The following is a 15,449-nucleotide window of genomic DNA, read 5'->3' as shown; positions in this document are numbered from 1 at the left end:
CGCTCTCTGCCGGGAGCTGCCAGGGCTGCTCCGCACAGCTGGACGCTTGTCCAGGCCCCAGCTCACCCCAGTGCCCCGGCTGCAGGAGGGAAAAGGCGGTTGGCTCTGCTGGGTCGGTCCCCACCAGGACATGGGGTGTGGGGCTCAGGACCCCCCACGCCAGCAGTCTGTCCTCACCCTCGCGTGCCCAACCAGGCGGAGACGGGAAAGGACCAGAGGAGAACTGAATTCCTCCCAGAACTGCCCCCTGCAGGATTTCTAGCCTGAGCCCCTTCTCCTGCCTCTAGGCTGTCCTGCCTGCGTCGGCCTTGAGATGGCCACTGCCTCATCACATCCCTCCCCTGCTGTGGCTCCCCGGTGCCCCTGGGAGAAAAGCCAAACCCCACCCCCACCTCCTTCTATTAGGCCACCCGGCCACTCACCAGCCTCAGGGCCTTTGCTCATGCTGTTCCTTCTGCCTAGACGCTCACCCCCCCAGGAGTCCAGCTCTCTTTAGGTCTCAGCTCTAGTGACACCTCCTCTGAGAAGCCCTCCTATCCCTTCCCTTAGTATTTGTCAACTCAGAGAGAGAGGACAGAGACAGGCCGCTGCTCCGAGCTCACTGACCACCAGCTTCGGGAGCACGGGCACCAGCTTTCCCTTCATGTCTTATTTTCCCTTTTGGGATTCCACGTCACTTTCAGACACAACGTGTTTATCTCGTGCCACGCGCTGTCCCGGGCACCTTACAAGTAAGGATCCATTGGACCCATAACCGCCTGTTACCCGGACGTGCAGAGGTGGAAACCGAGGTCAAGCAAGCAGGTCTGCTTTGCCGCAGCATGTCGGCCGCTGTGGTATGTCCTGGTGCGTGTCCCCGTCATGCACACGCGTGTTATGTGTCATACTCTAGGGCACGGGGCCAGAGCCCCCCCGAATGACCTTGCGTTAACCCGACCACATCTCCAGGGACTCTGTTTCCAGGTCAGGTCCCACTTGAGGGTCAGGACTCGGACCCAGTCCACCGGCAGCGGCGTGTCTGTGAGTCTGCGCCCTCCCTCTCTGTCCCCTGCGCTGAGACCCTTGGCTCTCATCGGCCCCCACAGTTCCCACCCTGATGACAGGTTCCCCTCCTGGGGTCCCGGGGCACTCAGCTGGGGTAGACCCCCTGGGGGCCTGACCCCCTTCCCAAGTCCCTGCGGCCACACACGTACACAGCGTGTGTTTCCCAACGGGGCTGCCCCAGAGCTTTAGGAAGCCAGGAGCAGTGGGACGCAGCCAGCCCCTGGGCCCTAGGAACCTGACCTGGGCTTACGTCACCCTCGAGCCCGGAAGGCCACCGAGCAGACCGCAGTCAGCATGGACACTGGAGTTCGGGGAGGCCAGAAGCGCCAGGACTAAGGCTGCCGGCCCCGCGACCTCGTACCCAGCCCTTGGGCGGCCTCCTCCGCATGGGTCTGTGTCCGTCCCCACCCACCGTGCGACCGTCATCTTCCTGTGTCCATTGGAGGGACACGGGTCACTACAGGCCGGGGAGAGTCCGAGAAGGGCCGTTTCCAGGGAGAGGTCTTGCCCCTGCCACTTGCCTTGCCCCCAGGGCCGGTGGACAAGGGGCCTTCGAGCCACCCATGAGCCGCAGCCCCACAGCCCGCCATCTCTCCCGTGCCCCCGCACAGCCCCTGCAGCACTGGCACGGTGAGAAGGTCCCCACGGTGGGGACCATGGGTGGGGAGTGGTCTCCTGCGGGTCTGGTTGGACACAGCCCTCTTCACACGCCAGGCCTGCCTGTCAAAAGTGCCCAGTGGAGGAGCGACCCGTCTGCAGCAGGCAGAGAGCAGGCCTGTCTGGGGTCGGGAAGGGGGGCGCGGGGGGCCCGGGGAGACGCTCTGGCCAGTGGAGATGCGGCTGCAGCCCAAGCTCCCTGCAGTGGGACCGGCAGCCCTCACCACCGAGCCTGCGAGGCTTCTCCCCACTCCCCGCCCCCGCACCGCCCCGGACAGAGCCCATGGGCTCGCACTTTGCCCTTGGCCTTGGCGGGTCCTGACCTTGTATGAGGGTTTAACACTGAAGACAAGGGCAGATGGCAGCGTTCTCAGGAACAGCCTCCCTTTCCTACCTGCCAAGCAGGGACACACCCAACTGCCCGCCAGTGGGGCGTGGACATGCTTCGTGTCCCCCACGAGCAGGAACGTCCCCAGCCACGAGCTGGAGCAAAGGCCCCATGTGCTCCCCCAGGGACGGACCCCGAGCCCACGACGCTCAGGGAGGGAACCAGACACAGAAGGCCCCACGGGGTGTGAGTCCACGCGTGCAACACGTCCACAGAGCGGAAGGGGGCCCATGGGGGCCGGGGGTGGGCCCGGGGGGGGTGACAGCTGACGGGACGGGGTTTCCTTTTGGGGAAGAGGCAAGTGTTCCAGAGTCAGTAGTGTTGATGGATATATACCTCTGTGAACGCACTAGAACGGAAGAACTGTACGGTTTAAGTGAACGAACTAGAAGGTACGTGGCCCTCTGTAAGCTGTTTAGTACCGTGAGCTACCGTCCTGCCCAGTGTCCCCTCCTCCCTGGCTCTGGAAGTCCACTCCTGGGTAAGGCACATCTTCACCTTCACCCGGTGCCACAGGCAAGGAAGGCTTGTCGGGGAGCCTTGTAAGGTCGTGAGGCTCCCGTCCCCAGAGGTCTGCGGGCAGATGGCGGCAAGCCACGGGCAGGGGCCCCCGCCCTGGCCTCTGCTAAAACTGTCCCGCATCTCGAGCCCCCCTGCCAGGCGAGCACACATGCAACAGGGGATTTTCCCCTTTTCTTCCAGGAAAGGGCCCTGTCATGGTCGCGGGACATCGGTGACATCACGGATTTCATGGTGCTTTCATCACCGCCCGCCTGGCGCACAAAGGCGCCTCTAAGCCCTTCTCCTCATATTCTCTGCGTGGGAGCCTCCCGCTTCCTAGTGACTTCAAACGTCCCGATCCGATTATGGGGGGGGGGCAACAGCAGAGCAGAGGAGGTGGCCTTTATCCCCCCGACGCAGGCTGGGCCGGGCCCCTGGGGACTCTCGGCAGGTTCCTGACATTCCTGTGGGTCTCGGGGGTCCCTGACAACGTGCCACCCCACCTCGCGGCCAGGTGGAGGGCCGCGGAGGGCCGGCTGGGCCGGCTGGGCCTCCTCACGGGCTCTCAGCCCCAGGCAGGAATGCCAAGCTCGCAGTGGGGTGTGGGCACCGAGGGGTCCCCCGGACATGGCTCCTGAGTTGACAACATGACTCACTGGAGCCTCCGAGAACATGACTCCCCCAGGGGAGCCCCCGAGCTGAGCCGGAGCCCCCTCACCCAGGGAATGGGGCCGATCCTACTTCTCATCTCCGAGCTCCTGCCAGGCCCCCGCCCTGGTGGAAGGAAGGGCTGGGACCCTCCTGAGAATGCCCTCGCCCTGCCGTGGGGCCAGCAGGATGTCGGGTCACGCCCTGGAATTCGGACTAACATCGAGGGCCTCAGGGAGCCACAGGGGGATTTAGGCAGGGGGCGGTCATGGTCTGATATTGGTTGTTGAAAAGTCCTTGGTGCTCTGAGAGGCAGGGAGTTGGGGGCAGTCCCTGGGATGAGGGCAGTGGGCCCTGTGTGGCTCGGGGGGGACAGACGGGGAGTGGGGAGGAGCCGGATCCCAGGGGACCCAAATCGGGGGTGCTGGCCCAGAGGGAGGTGGGCTCAGACCCAGCTCAGACCCAGAACACTGCCTGTGAGCGGCGTTCACGCTTGAATCTCAACAGGACCCTGACCAATGTGGAGAAGAGACAAAAACTGGGAGCCCCCACACACCGGAGGGCCCCGGGCCACGAGCAGGCCCCCACGTGCTGCCCCGGGGCAGACCCCGAGCCCACGACACGCAGGGAGGGAACCAGACACAGGAGGCCACGTGGGGTGTGAGTGCATGCGTGTGACACGCCCAGACCAGGCCCTTCCACGGACGGGAAGGGGCTCATGGGGGCCGGGGAGGGGGAGGGTGGACAACTGATGGAGACGGGGCTGCTCTCTTGGGCATTGGAATGTTCTGGAATTACACCGAGGTGATGGTCACACGTTTGCTAAGAACAACCGACCTGCTCGCTTTAAGCAGGCGAGCTCCACCTGAACTGCCCCCAGCTCAGGAGACCCGAGTCACCGCTCCTCGGGGTAAGGCCTGATCGTCCCCTCTGTCAGCGTGCGCGCGTGGTTTGTAAACCTGTTTGCGTCTTGTAGTTGACGTGACGTTCCGGAAGCCAGGGGCCGTGCACCAGCCTGGAAGCGTGGTCCCTGACCCCTTTCTAAGAGACATTGAAAGTGGGCATTGGCAGGTGTGGGAGGGCCCACCTGGGCACAGGTGGGTGGCTGGTTGGGGTGTGGGTGCTGCCCTCGGCTTGGCTGGCCAAGGCTGGACAAAGCTTTGCAGCCTGTGCAAAGGCCCCAAGGCAGGGACAAGATCAGTTTATCCTGAACAGGTGGGCACGTCCGCGGGAACAGGGGGAGGGGCGGGCCAAGGCGCACAGGTGCTCCCGTGGGGCCGGGTGAGGCCTGGGCCTGGCTCTTGCTGCACTGGCTCACAGGGAAGGAGCCGGGGACACGGAACCAGGACGGCTCAGCGGTGTTGGGCCCTCCAGCGCCGTGCACGCGTGTGACACGTGCCTCCCAGAGCCTCAGGTCAGATCCAGTCCTGGACTGAAATCCATGCCTGTTCTGTCCCCATGGTGACCTCATGTGGCGCAGACGGGGTTAAGGGCTTCTTCCCGCAAGGAGCACGGGAATGGGGTCTAGAGTGATGCGGCCTTTCTGGGGCCCAGGGACAGAAAGTGCCCCCCACGTGCGCTTGTGACCCCAAAGGGGGACCCCAGACATGCCGATAGCAGAAGGCCTTCCCAGATGTGCTAATCACACAGCAAGGGGTGAGCGGCTCAGCTGCCTCCTGTGGAAACCTAGAGAACTAAGCCAGACGCCCCTGGCCAGGTGGTAGGGGAGGAGCCGGCAGGAGCAGGGGTCCGGAGCGGGCTTGGGGCTCCAGCTGGGGGTGGGTCCAACCCCGAGGCTCTGGGAGGCAGAGAGCAGCTTGAAGACGCCCACTCAGGCTGTCCTCATCTCTGAGGTCCTGGCCCAGGCCCCACCTGGGCACCCCCCAACCTCTCCCTGCCCCTCCCTGGCCTCCACTCCGGCCTAAGCAGCCTGTCCCCAGGCAGCCCCCCGGCGCTGTGAGACAGTCGTGTCGCCGGCAACACCCTCCCACCTCACCCACCATGGCTCCCCAGTGCCGTCCACATTAATCTCAAGTCCCCCCACCGTCCACACAGGCCAGCCTAGCCCCCCACAGCTGGACTCCAGCTCCCGCACGTGCAGGGCCCCCGGGCACTGGCGAAGCCGTCTCTCCGTGCACACCGCCCGCCCCGCCCGGCGTGTCGCAGACCTCGCATTTCTGCTGAAGCATCACCTCCTCAGGAGAGCCCACGAGGCCCGCACGACGCACAGCCCTGGCCCCCGTCCTGAGGACCCCGAGGAGGCCCACCCGGCCTCCACCTTCCCTCGCTCAGGACCGTGCTCGCAGCCCCCACCCACGGGCTGAGCACCCAGCCTCGGTTTCCCCCACTGCCAGACCGGCGGGCTCCTGCCGGCCACAGGTGGCTCAGGGATCGGGAGTCAAGGGTGGGCCCTTGCCATGCCCTGGACGCTGTGCCCGCACCCCGCCGTCCATCCCAGACAGATGTCGCATTCCTTATGGCCGCTGCCTGCAGGACACAGGCCCAAGCCTGGCAGCTTTGCGCCCCACTCCAGCCCGCCCAGGCCTGCCTCTCCCCCGGCCTCTGCGGCTCGCTCCCAAGCCCCAGGGTCGCGCCGTCTCCACCAGCCTCCTCGCCTCACCTAGTGGCGGCCAGAGCCTGGAGCCGCGACGGGCCCCCAGAGGGCTCCCAGGACACACAGCAGGGAAAAGTTTCCCCGGGCGCAGGGTGGGGGCGGTGCCAGACCACGACTGCGGTGCCTCGTCCCGGTCCCCAGCTCGCCTTGGTCAGAGAAAAGAGCTGCCCACATCTCTCCTGACAAGGCCGGGAAACTGAGGCCCAGAGGGACAGGCCGGTGTGCCCCCCAGGTCACACAGAAGGGCTGGTGAGTTCCAGTCAAACTCCAGGGACGTGGGATCCCACTTATGTCCCTCCCCCGCCTCCGAGAAATGGAAAAGGCCTGGAGTCGGGACCTGCCACTGGGGGAGGACAGGGGTGCAGGCAGCGGACCGCTGCTAAGGGGTCTACTGTGGGGGGAGGGGCAGTCCACACCAAAGTCCTACTTCACACTGTGGGACTCCAAACCCCAGCGCCGACCCCGTGTCCCTGGCCAGCAACCTCTTTGCTAGGCTCACTGTTTCTTCATATATAAAACGGTGTGATTACAGGGTCTTGGTGAGGTTCCAGGGAGGTGAGGCCAGTCAAGCCCATAGGTCAATGTTGGGTATGCAGTAGGTGCTCAATAAATGTTGGCTGTTCACGATCCCTGGGTTGTACGGCTACCGAGCCTCGTCCACCCTCCTCCCGCTCCTCTCTCCTCCCTGGCTTCCGCCACGCAGACCTCCTTGGGCTCCTCCGGGCGCCGCGCTCCTGCTGCCTGGGGCCTCCGCACGCGCCCTTCTCCCGGCCCGGAGAGCCCCACGTGCGCTTTCGCCCTGATGAATCCAAATTTGTCCATTTTGGTTCCCACTGTGTCTCTGGCATTCAACACGGGATCGGGGGCACAGCTGGCCCTCCTGAAATGCATGAGGTTGGAGGAAACCAGGGCCATCCCCAGACCCCCCCTTCCCCACCTTCTCAGTCCGTCATTTTGGGGAAACCGAGGCCCGGAAAGGGGCAGCAGCAGTGGAGCCCTCTCATCAGCAGACGGGCTCTGGGAGGTCGTAGGGTAGGCTGGGGAAACCGCCGCCTCCCCCTCCCCAACCCTAGGCCCCAAGGAGGGTCGGGCTGCAGAGGCAGAGCCCAGGCCAAATTGAAATTGATTGTGGGGAACAGCTCAGCAGGGTGGAACAGAAGCGTGGCCGCCCGGGAGCGCAGGAGCGCCCGAGCGTGCGAATGCATTCCGGCCGGCGAGGGAGAATGCTTTAGTCTTCAGTGGAAGCTTCTAGCGACGGTCTCCCAGGAGCTGGAGGGGGAGGGGCTGGGACACCCCCTCCCTCGATTTGCTGCTTGCCCCTCGGCCCCGGGAGCACCCTTGTGGCGACACCGTGCACCAGCCCAACTCTCATCTCCGCTCCTCTCCGGCCAGCCCTGTGGGGCTGGTGGACACAGAGAGAGCTACAGCCCAGCTCTGCCCTCTCGTGCATCTTTAAGTGCCGACTGTATGTATGCCTGGCTCTGGCTGGGCTCCGCATGGTTAATGTGGCTCTTCCTGGATCCTTTCTGTGCACTGGGGAGCCGCAGAGAGGACAGAGCTCGCTCAAGGAAGGCAAGTGGAGACATGAGCCCAGGCCACGCGGCTCAGGGGACAAAGCTGTCAGCATTGCTTCAGCCCTTGTCCGGGTGGGGAAACAATCTTGAACACAGTGGGAGCTACTGAGGAATCTAGAGCAGGGAGGGTTTCCTGAGGCCTTCTTAGGGGGCCTCTAGGCCACAGACCCCCATAGCCACCCCCTATCACAGAAGGTCCCACCGAGGCACAGAAACCAGGTACCTTCCCAGTGAGGCCACACTTCCTAGGAACTTCCTGTTTTGAGGCTCAGAGAAGGCAGCTGCTGGCCCACGGCTGCCCAGCCTAGAGGTAGCAGGACCCGCCTTCTCTCAGTTTCTCCTGCGGGCCTCCTCCGGTGGTGACCAGACACGTGGCCAACAGGGCAGCTGTGTTCCCCTGAAGCCTGTGTTCCCTCACCCGGAAGCCCCCCTTGGCGATGGGGCCGGGGGTCACACCCTGACCGGGCTGTCAGGGCCCCCCCATACGGGCCTCAGCCCAGGATTAGGGGGCCAGGGTCAGGGGTCAACGGTATTTCCCTAGGCTCCTTTCAGGCAGCAAGCCGATCCGTTCTCCCTGCCACCTCTGATTTCCCTGACAAAGGCGCGGGGGAGGGCCTGGGGGACGGGTGGCCCAGCGCCCCTGGGAAAGTCCTGGGAGGGCCTCCATACCCCTGGCCGCCTCTGCCCTCGCGGCCCCCACGGAGGCTCGGTCGACGCACCCATGCCGCAGACAGGGACACTGAGCCCAGGAAAGGGGCTCAGCCGGGCCGCTGCCCAGGAGGCCCCTGGGCTCAGGGTCCCCCGGGGTTCCGTGAGGCTGTGGCTGGCAGGGGGCCCGCGGCTCAGCGGTGGGAGGGGGGCGAGGGGGGGGGGTGGGCGGCAGACAAAGGAGAGCAGGCTGGGCCCACAGGGGCGCGTTCCGCTCGTCAGCCGCGGTTCCACTTGAGTCCATCCTGGACAGGCTAGATAACCCCTCCCCCACCACTGCTGGGCCGTGACGACTTGAAGGGACCTGCAGGCCTGACTGATGGCGGGGGGGAGGGGGCTGGAGCCCCCCCACCATTTCCCCCCAGCTGCTGGGAAGAGCTTCAAGCCGTCCCCAGTGGTGACCATGGAGAAACCAAGTCATGGAGGGGCACACACAGCTCCTCACAGCACACAGTGAGGCGGGGGCAGCCCAGGGGGGCCCAGACCCTGGGTCGGCCTTGCTGGGACCTCCCCACCTCCACACAACCTCACCGGGACCCTGGAGGGACTCAGGGGCCCGGGCCCAGGAATCACTCACCTCCTGTTCGTTCCCCAGCACCTGGACGGCAGGTACACACAGGCGGCTGGACCAGAGCCAGACCAGGGGCCCGAGAAGGCCCCAGAAGTGGCTGGGTCTGACCGTCCACCGGACCTGAGCCCTGCTGGGTGGACGGCGGTCTCACCTGGCCCTCTGCCCCTCACCCCTGGGTGCCCGGAAGGGTCTCCGTGGGTGAGGGCTGGTATCCCGGGGGGTGGACTCAGAGATCCTGAGTGTGGGATAGGACAGGGGGCCTGTGGGGGCTGAGCTGGGGAAGCTGAGGCCCTAGGGACCTGGGGCAGCGTTCCCACCATAGATCCTGGCAGGGGGGTCACGGCCACTGGGGCTAAAGCCTGCCAGGGCTCCCTGCCGCCCTCAGGAGAGACAGACTCCCCTCTCTGCCGCAACCCCCACGGCCCCAGGCTCCTCTGCGAGATGATCCTCTGCCTGGCCACGCAGCCGGGCCTCCTCCCAAGCTCCCAGACGGCTGAGCAAGTGTGGGCCTGTCCACGGTGACTTCAGCCCGGTCCAGGGACCCTGAAATCCTAGCCCTGGGATCCTTAGGCCAGGGCGGGGGCTCACCAGCCGTTGGGGCCGGTCAAAGCCCCTCTTCTGTGGGCCGTGGTCTTTCACCCCATCAAGGCCACCTTTGGAGGGGCCCCAGCAGGTGTGCTGGGTCTGGGCCTATCCTGGCCTGTTTCCCCCCGGTTTTAAAACGGTATAAAATGGGCGCCGGCGGCTGCCAGAGAAGACCTTCCTCTGCCTCAAGTCCCGGGCACTGCTCCCCGCAGCCCTCAAGAGACCGTGTCCCCTGTTAATCCAGACGCCGGCCCCGCCTCGGTTTCCCCTCCTGGTGGCCTAATCCCTGGATTGTCAGAGGCTGGTTTTACAGACGTGGAGAGGCTTTTCGTAATAGCTTTACGGAGCCTCGCCGCCCGGAGATTAGTCGCTCCTTAATTGAAAACTCGCTTCCGACCCCTCCGCCCGCGGGCCAGGCTCTGGAGCAGGGACCGTGCCTGGGAGCACCGCGCAGCCTCCGGCGGGCCTCCGGGGCCTCCCACGTGCTCGAGTGGGGTCTCCCTGGCATCCGGCAGACGAGGGGGAGGGGACACTGCGAGGCTGACCCCAGCCCACGAGGGGCCAGGCCAGGACTCAGAACTGTCTGTCCCGTGCCCAGCCCCAGGACCACCACCCCAGCCCACCCCACCCGGGCACACAGTGTCCTGGGTTCCAATAAGGGCACGTGGCTTGTGCAGGGACCACCCCCCCAGCTGAGGAGCGGGCCTCTCCCAGCCCGGGGCCTACGGACCCCTGGGCTCCTACTCTGCACTCAAGAATGTGGGTGTCAGACTCCTCTCTCACAACTTGATCCCTCGTGTCCCCCCTAGTGTCCAGCAGGCTACAGGGGTCAGGGAGTGACAACAGAGAGCCAGTGACGGGTCCCCACCCCTCCATCCACCCCTGCCATCGCTGCCGGGTCCCCAACCGGGCGACTTAATTCCCCTTGTCCCCAGGATGCGGCCCGGGTTATTTATGTGGTGGATATATGTATTTTAATTTAAAGATCTGCCAGCCAGCAGAGCGACTCCCGCAGTGTCCCACTGTCCCCCTCATCTGAGAGAGGCCGTTCCCCACCAGCGCCCCCCATATGGGCACTCCCTAAGGAGAGAATAATGGAGAATGAGGCCAGCACCCCAGCCTCGCCCGGTTGGTGACAAAGAGCACTTGATTTGGAGTCCATGCACAAAATACACTAACCTGGTCATTCCACACACTTTCGGCAAGGGGCACCGACTGTGCCAGCCACTGGGGCCACAGGGAGGGGAACCAAAGGCCCTGGTCTTGTGCGGACACTTCTCCAGCTCATCGAGAACCCGGGCTCCAGAGCCCCACTCTGGGCCACCACAGCCCCATTTTCCAGGAGAGCAAACTGGGTGCCGCGCCAGAACCCAGACCTGCCTGACGCCTGGAGCTGTGCCCTCCGCAGCCACCAGTGAGGGACTGCTCTGTGCCTCAGTTTCTGCTCCTGGCCACAGTGCCATCTGGAAGTGGAGAGTGGGGGTGGGCGTGAGGAGTGAGGCCAGCCTTGCCCGGGGCCATGAGGACTCCTGAACACTCAGGCCACGGAGGGGAGCCCAGATACTGGGAACCATAACTCTGGCGCCTGGCAGGGGCGGGCCAGGTAAAGGGGCAGAGCAGGGCGGGTGGGCATTCCCGGGCAGGCCCCCCAGAGAGACCCTCTGGGGGTTCCCCCCACGGCAGGAAAATATCAGGCTCTCATTCTGGCTGCTCCCGGCCCAGGAACCCCAGCTCTCGCTGCCTGTTCAGGTGCCCCTTCCCCGCCCCCCAACAGGCCCTCACTGAATCGACCTTCCCAGGGCTGTGACCTGGGAGGCCCTCCCCACTGGCTGGAGGAAGCACAATCAGGCCCTCCCCCATCGCCCCCATCCCTGCTAAAGGGGGTCCCTCGCTCAGGCACCAACAGCGGGCTGCCAGCTGGGGGGCCTGGGGCTGGAAGCGCCTCCCACCCCGTTCTGGCCTCGGCTTTGCCACCTGTAAAATGGGTCTCGGGTGGGTTTGGTCCGCGTGCAGATGCAGCACATCACACAAGTGGGGAAACCGAGTCCTCCCCGGGAACGGGGTGCAGAGCGGGGGGCGGGGGCGGGGCCTCGGGGAGGGGCGGGGCCTGGGCCGGGGCTGGAGCCGGAGAGGGGTCGGGGTCGTGGCCTCTCCCGGGCTCTGGCCTGGCTCCCGGCGGCCGCAATTGGCTTTAAGCCCTTCGAGCCCGCGGACTGGTGCGAGGGCGGCGGCGGGGCGGGGCGCCTGACCCAGGCCTCGGTTTCCCTCTCATCTGGCCGGGCCGCCCTCGAGGGCTCGGTTACCGATGGTTCCGGCGATCGCGAGATCCCGGGCAGGCGTCGTGGCGGCGGTGGGGGGCGGGGGCTCGGGAAGCGCCGTCCACGAGGCGCCTCGCCCCGCCCCCCATCCTCCATCCGTGCGCCCTGGGGGCTGGCGCTGGAGGGGGCAGAGGGTGGAGCATCCTGGGAAATGGCTCTGGTGCTTCTGTCCATCTGGGAAGCTTCTCCCACGCCCACACTGGGAGTCAGGCCAGCGCCCCTGGGCCCGGAGCGAAAGGCCGCCCCGCCTAGGGTGGGGAACTGGACTGGAACCCACAGACTCGAACCCACAGACCTCCAGGGCTCCCAAACCCAAGCGTACATCAGAGTTTCAGGGAGAGGGCAGCCCCACGGGTCCCCAGTAGAATCCAACCCCAACAGGAGTCTCCAGCAGGGCCGAACAAATGTTTCCTGGCTGCTGGGGCGGCCGGGTACGGGACCTGGTCCATTCCCTGGGCTGCCCTAGGGGGACCTGGGCAGATCCGAATCCTGATCCCACAGAGGCCTGGGGCTCACCCTGGACGCATCCCAAGCACAAGTGGGGCCTGATGGGGCCTCTATCCTCACCTTCTAGGAGAGGAGCCTCCCGCGGCACCCAGTGTGCCCCCAGACTGCACTGTCCATGAGGGCACCTGGACCCACGGTCCTGGGCCTCTGCGCCTCCGTTTCTGGATCTGGTGGGGTAAGGGGCTAGCAGGGAAGTGGCAACCCCCCCCCCGAGTTTCTCCCAATCTCTGGCCTCAGGGGGAGGGGGCTCACCCCAAACGTTGGGGTCTCCACCACTGAGCAGGCAAGCCCTGTGTTCCTGTAAGTGTGCAGAGGGCCCACAGGAGCCACAGGCAGGGGCTCTGCTCGGCCAGGTGACTCCACAGAGAGGGAGGTTCTGAGCTGCGCTCCCTGGAGACCACCCAGGTCCTGGTGCTCCTCACCCCAGTCCGCTCCTCCTTGGCTTCCAGTCCTGCCCCAGAGCCTCCCACGGCTCCCCCAGCTCCTCCGCACACCCCTGAGCTTCCCCCCCCCCCCACCCATGGCCTCCATAGAGACTGGGCCATGACTGGCTGGGCTGGCCCTTCAGTCTGGTGGCTGGTGTAGGCCACCTGCCGTAGGCGGGGCATGCAGGCCCCTCCCCCTGACCACACCCCACCAGCCGCTGGGGAGGGGGACCAGGAGGGGACAGTCCGCCCCGCTGGCCACACCAGACCAGCTGCGGACACCTCATTTCCGGCTTGCGTGTCATCTTGCTCTGATTTATGGTTCCTTGGGGGCTCCTGGGCTGTGAACTTGCTTTTTAATTGTCCATCTGTGGCCTCCTGGCCACCTGCATCCTGGACCGGGGACCCCAATACTGTGGCCTCCTTCCATGGTCCCTAAGTGCCCCCAGTATTGGGCCCGGAGGCCACAAGGGCCCGCAGAGGAGGGAAGGGCCCAGACTGACCGCATACAGGAGAGGTGCCCGAAGTGCCCGCTCAGGGCGCTGACCTGGTTGGGAGCGACTCATCTGTCACGTTCTCTCCTTTCTGGTTCCGCAGCTTCCATGCTCCGTTGCCCCATTCACAGCATTTATGGAGCGCCTACTGTGTACCAGCTGTGCTCTAGGCCCTGACGGCGTGGCAGTGACCAGAGAGACAGGGAGGTGCAGGGCTGAGACCAGCAAAGGCCCCGTGGCCTTCACTTGCTGTGGAAAGCAGGGGCGGTGGGGGCTTCTGGTTGTGGGACTGTAATCGAGGGACTCCAGAGGACCGCCGAAGTCAGCGTGGTCCCCGACAGCCCTGAGGGTGAGGGATGCTGGGCCTTGGGGCTTTTTCTCCAATGGAGACGGAGAGGGGCTGTGGGGGCTGCGTCTAGGGACAGAGGCCTGACCCTGCTCCTAAGCCAAGACGGCTGCAGACCTGACCAGCTCCGCCCAGGACCCCCTCCCCGTAGCGGGGCACTGAGGCAACACAAACCAGCCTTGGAGCTGGTTCGCGTCGGACCTGCATACCGATGGCTGAGGCTGGGGTGTGGTCCCCGGGGGCCTCACTGTGCTCAGTGCAGCCTCGGGAGGGAGCGGCCACCCTGCGTGGTGACCGTGGTCCCCAAGGCAGGGGTCTGTGGCTGGCGATGGACGGGGTGGTTCCTGACAGACCCGGGCCCTGCATGCAAGCCTCAGGCCATACAGGGGTGTGGAGGGAGTAGCGTGGCTGTGGGGCTCCTCTGCACATGCGCGAACACGACTCTGCACGAAGCCAGTGACAGGTCCAAGGGGCGTGTCCCCACTGTGGGCTCTGGGTCCCGGGGCTGACCAGGCAGGCCTGGCCCTGCTCCCCCGGGGGCTCCCAGCCTACAGAGGAGAGCAGACAAGAACGAGATTCCACTCGAGGGGGGTGGGCTGAGTGGCCCGGTGGCCAGGGAGGCTGAGAGAGGACATCTGACCTAGTCCGAAGGGTCCAGGGCAGACAGCCAAGCAGTGACCCATGGGAACCGTAGACCAGGCAGCGGGAAGAGCCTATGCCAAGACCCTGAGGTGGGAACAAAGCTATTTTTGTACTTATCCAACCTGACGTTTCCTTTTCTGTTAAAGCTTTGTCTTAAAGGAGTGCCTGGGCTCAGTCGGTTGGGAGTCTACCTTCAACTCAGGTCAGGGTCCTGGGATGGAGCCCCGCATGGAGCGCCTGCTCAGCGGGAGCCTGCTTCCCTTGCCCTCTCTCTCTGCCTGCTTCTCTGTCCCCTTGTGATCTCTGTCTGTGAAATAAATAAATAAAATCTTTTAAAAAAATCCTTATACTAGCTAGTTAGACACACCTTAAATGTCCATAAATTGGAGAAAGGATAACCAAAATGTGACATAGCCCCATGCTGGGACATCACTCGGCCGCCGGCGGCAGCAAGGCCCCCATGCACTGCCCGGGGCCGGTCCCTGAGCCCATGATGCACGGGGAGGGGACCAGACACCGGTGGCCCCACGGGGTGTGAGTCCACGCGTGTGACACATCCCGACCAGGCTCCTCCACGGACAGGAAGGGGGCTCAGGGGGGTCGGGGACTGGGATCTGACAGATGATGGGGAGGGGGTTGCCCTTGGGGGCAGAGAGAATTCTGGATCAGAGGAAGGGCCGGCTGCACAACTTGTGAATGTGCTAACGTTTACGTGGACGGACAGTGTGGTACGGACTTATAACTCAACAACTTTTTTTAGTAAGAAAATTAAAGTCAGTGTTGGGTCTCACCACGGTCCCTGCGCCGTGTCCCTCGGGCCCCCTCCCCTGCGGCAAGGGGAGGCCTCCTTCCTCTCTGAGCCTCCAGGTCCTCACCATGGATTGGGGGGTCCTTAGGGTCTCCCTCCACGGTGCTCAGCACAGGTGTCCCTCGGCCACCCTGCAACACTGGGCACGGCAGGTGGGGCGCACACAGAGGTCTTTGTGCGGCTCAGTGGGTTCATTAAGAGGCAGGCCCTGTCGCTGGGCTCAGCTCGGCTGAATTAATTAGCTGTAGAGCCTTCCCTCCCTGCTAATTGTGCCCAGGAGGCTGCAGTCCTAGCGGGTGGCCCCAAGGGGACAAGCCTCTGAGACGATCCCTGCCCCCTTGGCCCTGCTGGGGCGAGGCTGGGGTGAAGGCCACTGGGACCCCACAGCTCCCGACACCTGCCTTTTGCAAAGCCAGAAAGGGATTGAGAGGCAACAGACCGACCCCTACCTTGGCCTGGGCAGTTAGGGAAACTGAGTCACAAAGCAGCAGAGCTTTGTGACATAGAGGTCAGAGAAGGTGGTTGGATTCTAAAGGAGCCGAGATGAAATCGGGGTTCGCCAACCCCCCCACCCCCGGCATGGAGCAGGGAGCCGGAGGCCTTGACCAGCCCTGGGGTC

General features: G+C 64.8%; 1 protein-coding gene across 1 annotated transcript in view; it reads right to left on the bottom strand.

The window, feature by feature from the left end:
- The window catches only part of PWWP3A (PWWP domain containing 3A, DNA repair factor), a 104,768-nt gene that overhangs the window by 44,840 nt on the left and 44,479 nt on the right, over positions 1–15,449 (bottom strand). The gene's annotated exons all lie outside the window — the stretch shown is intronic.

Source organism: Mustela lutreola, chromosome 2, assembly GCF_030435805.1.
Source record: "Mustela lutreola isolate mMusLut2 chromosome 2, mMusLut2.pri, whole genome shotgun sequence".
NCBI classification, from domain to species: Eukaryota; Metazoa; Chordata; class Mammalia; order Carnivora; family Mustelidae; genus Mustela; species Mustela lutreola.
Note: the sequence above shows the minus strand (reverse complement) of the source record. Positions and strands in the feature narration are given on the sequence as shown.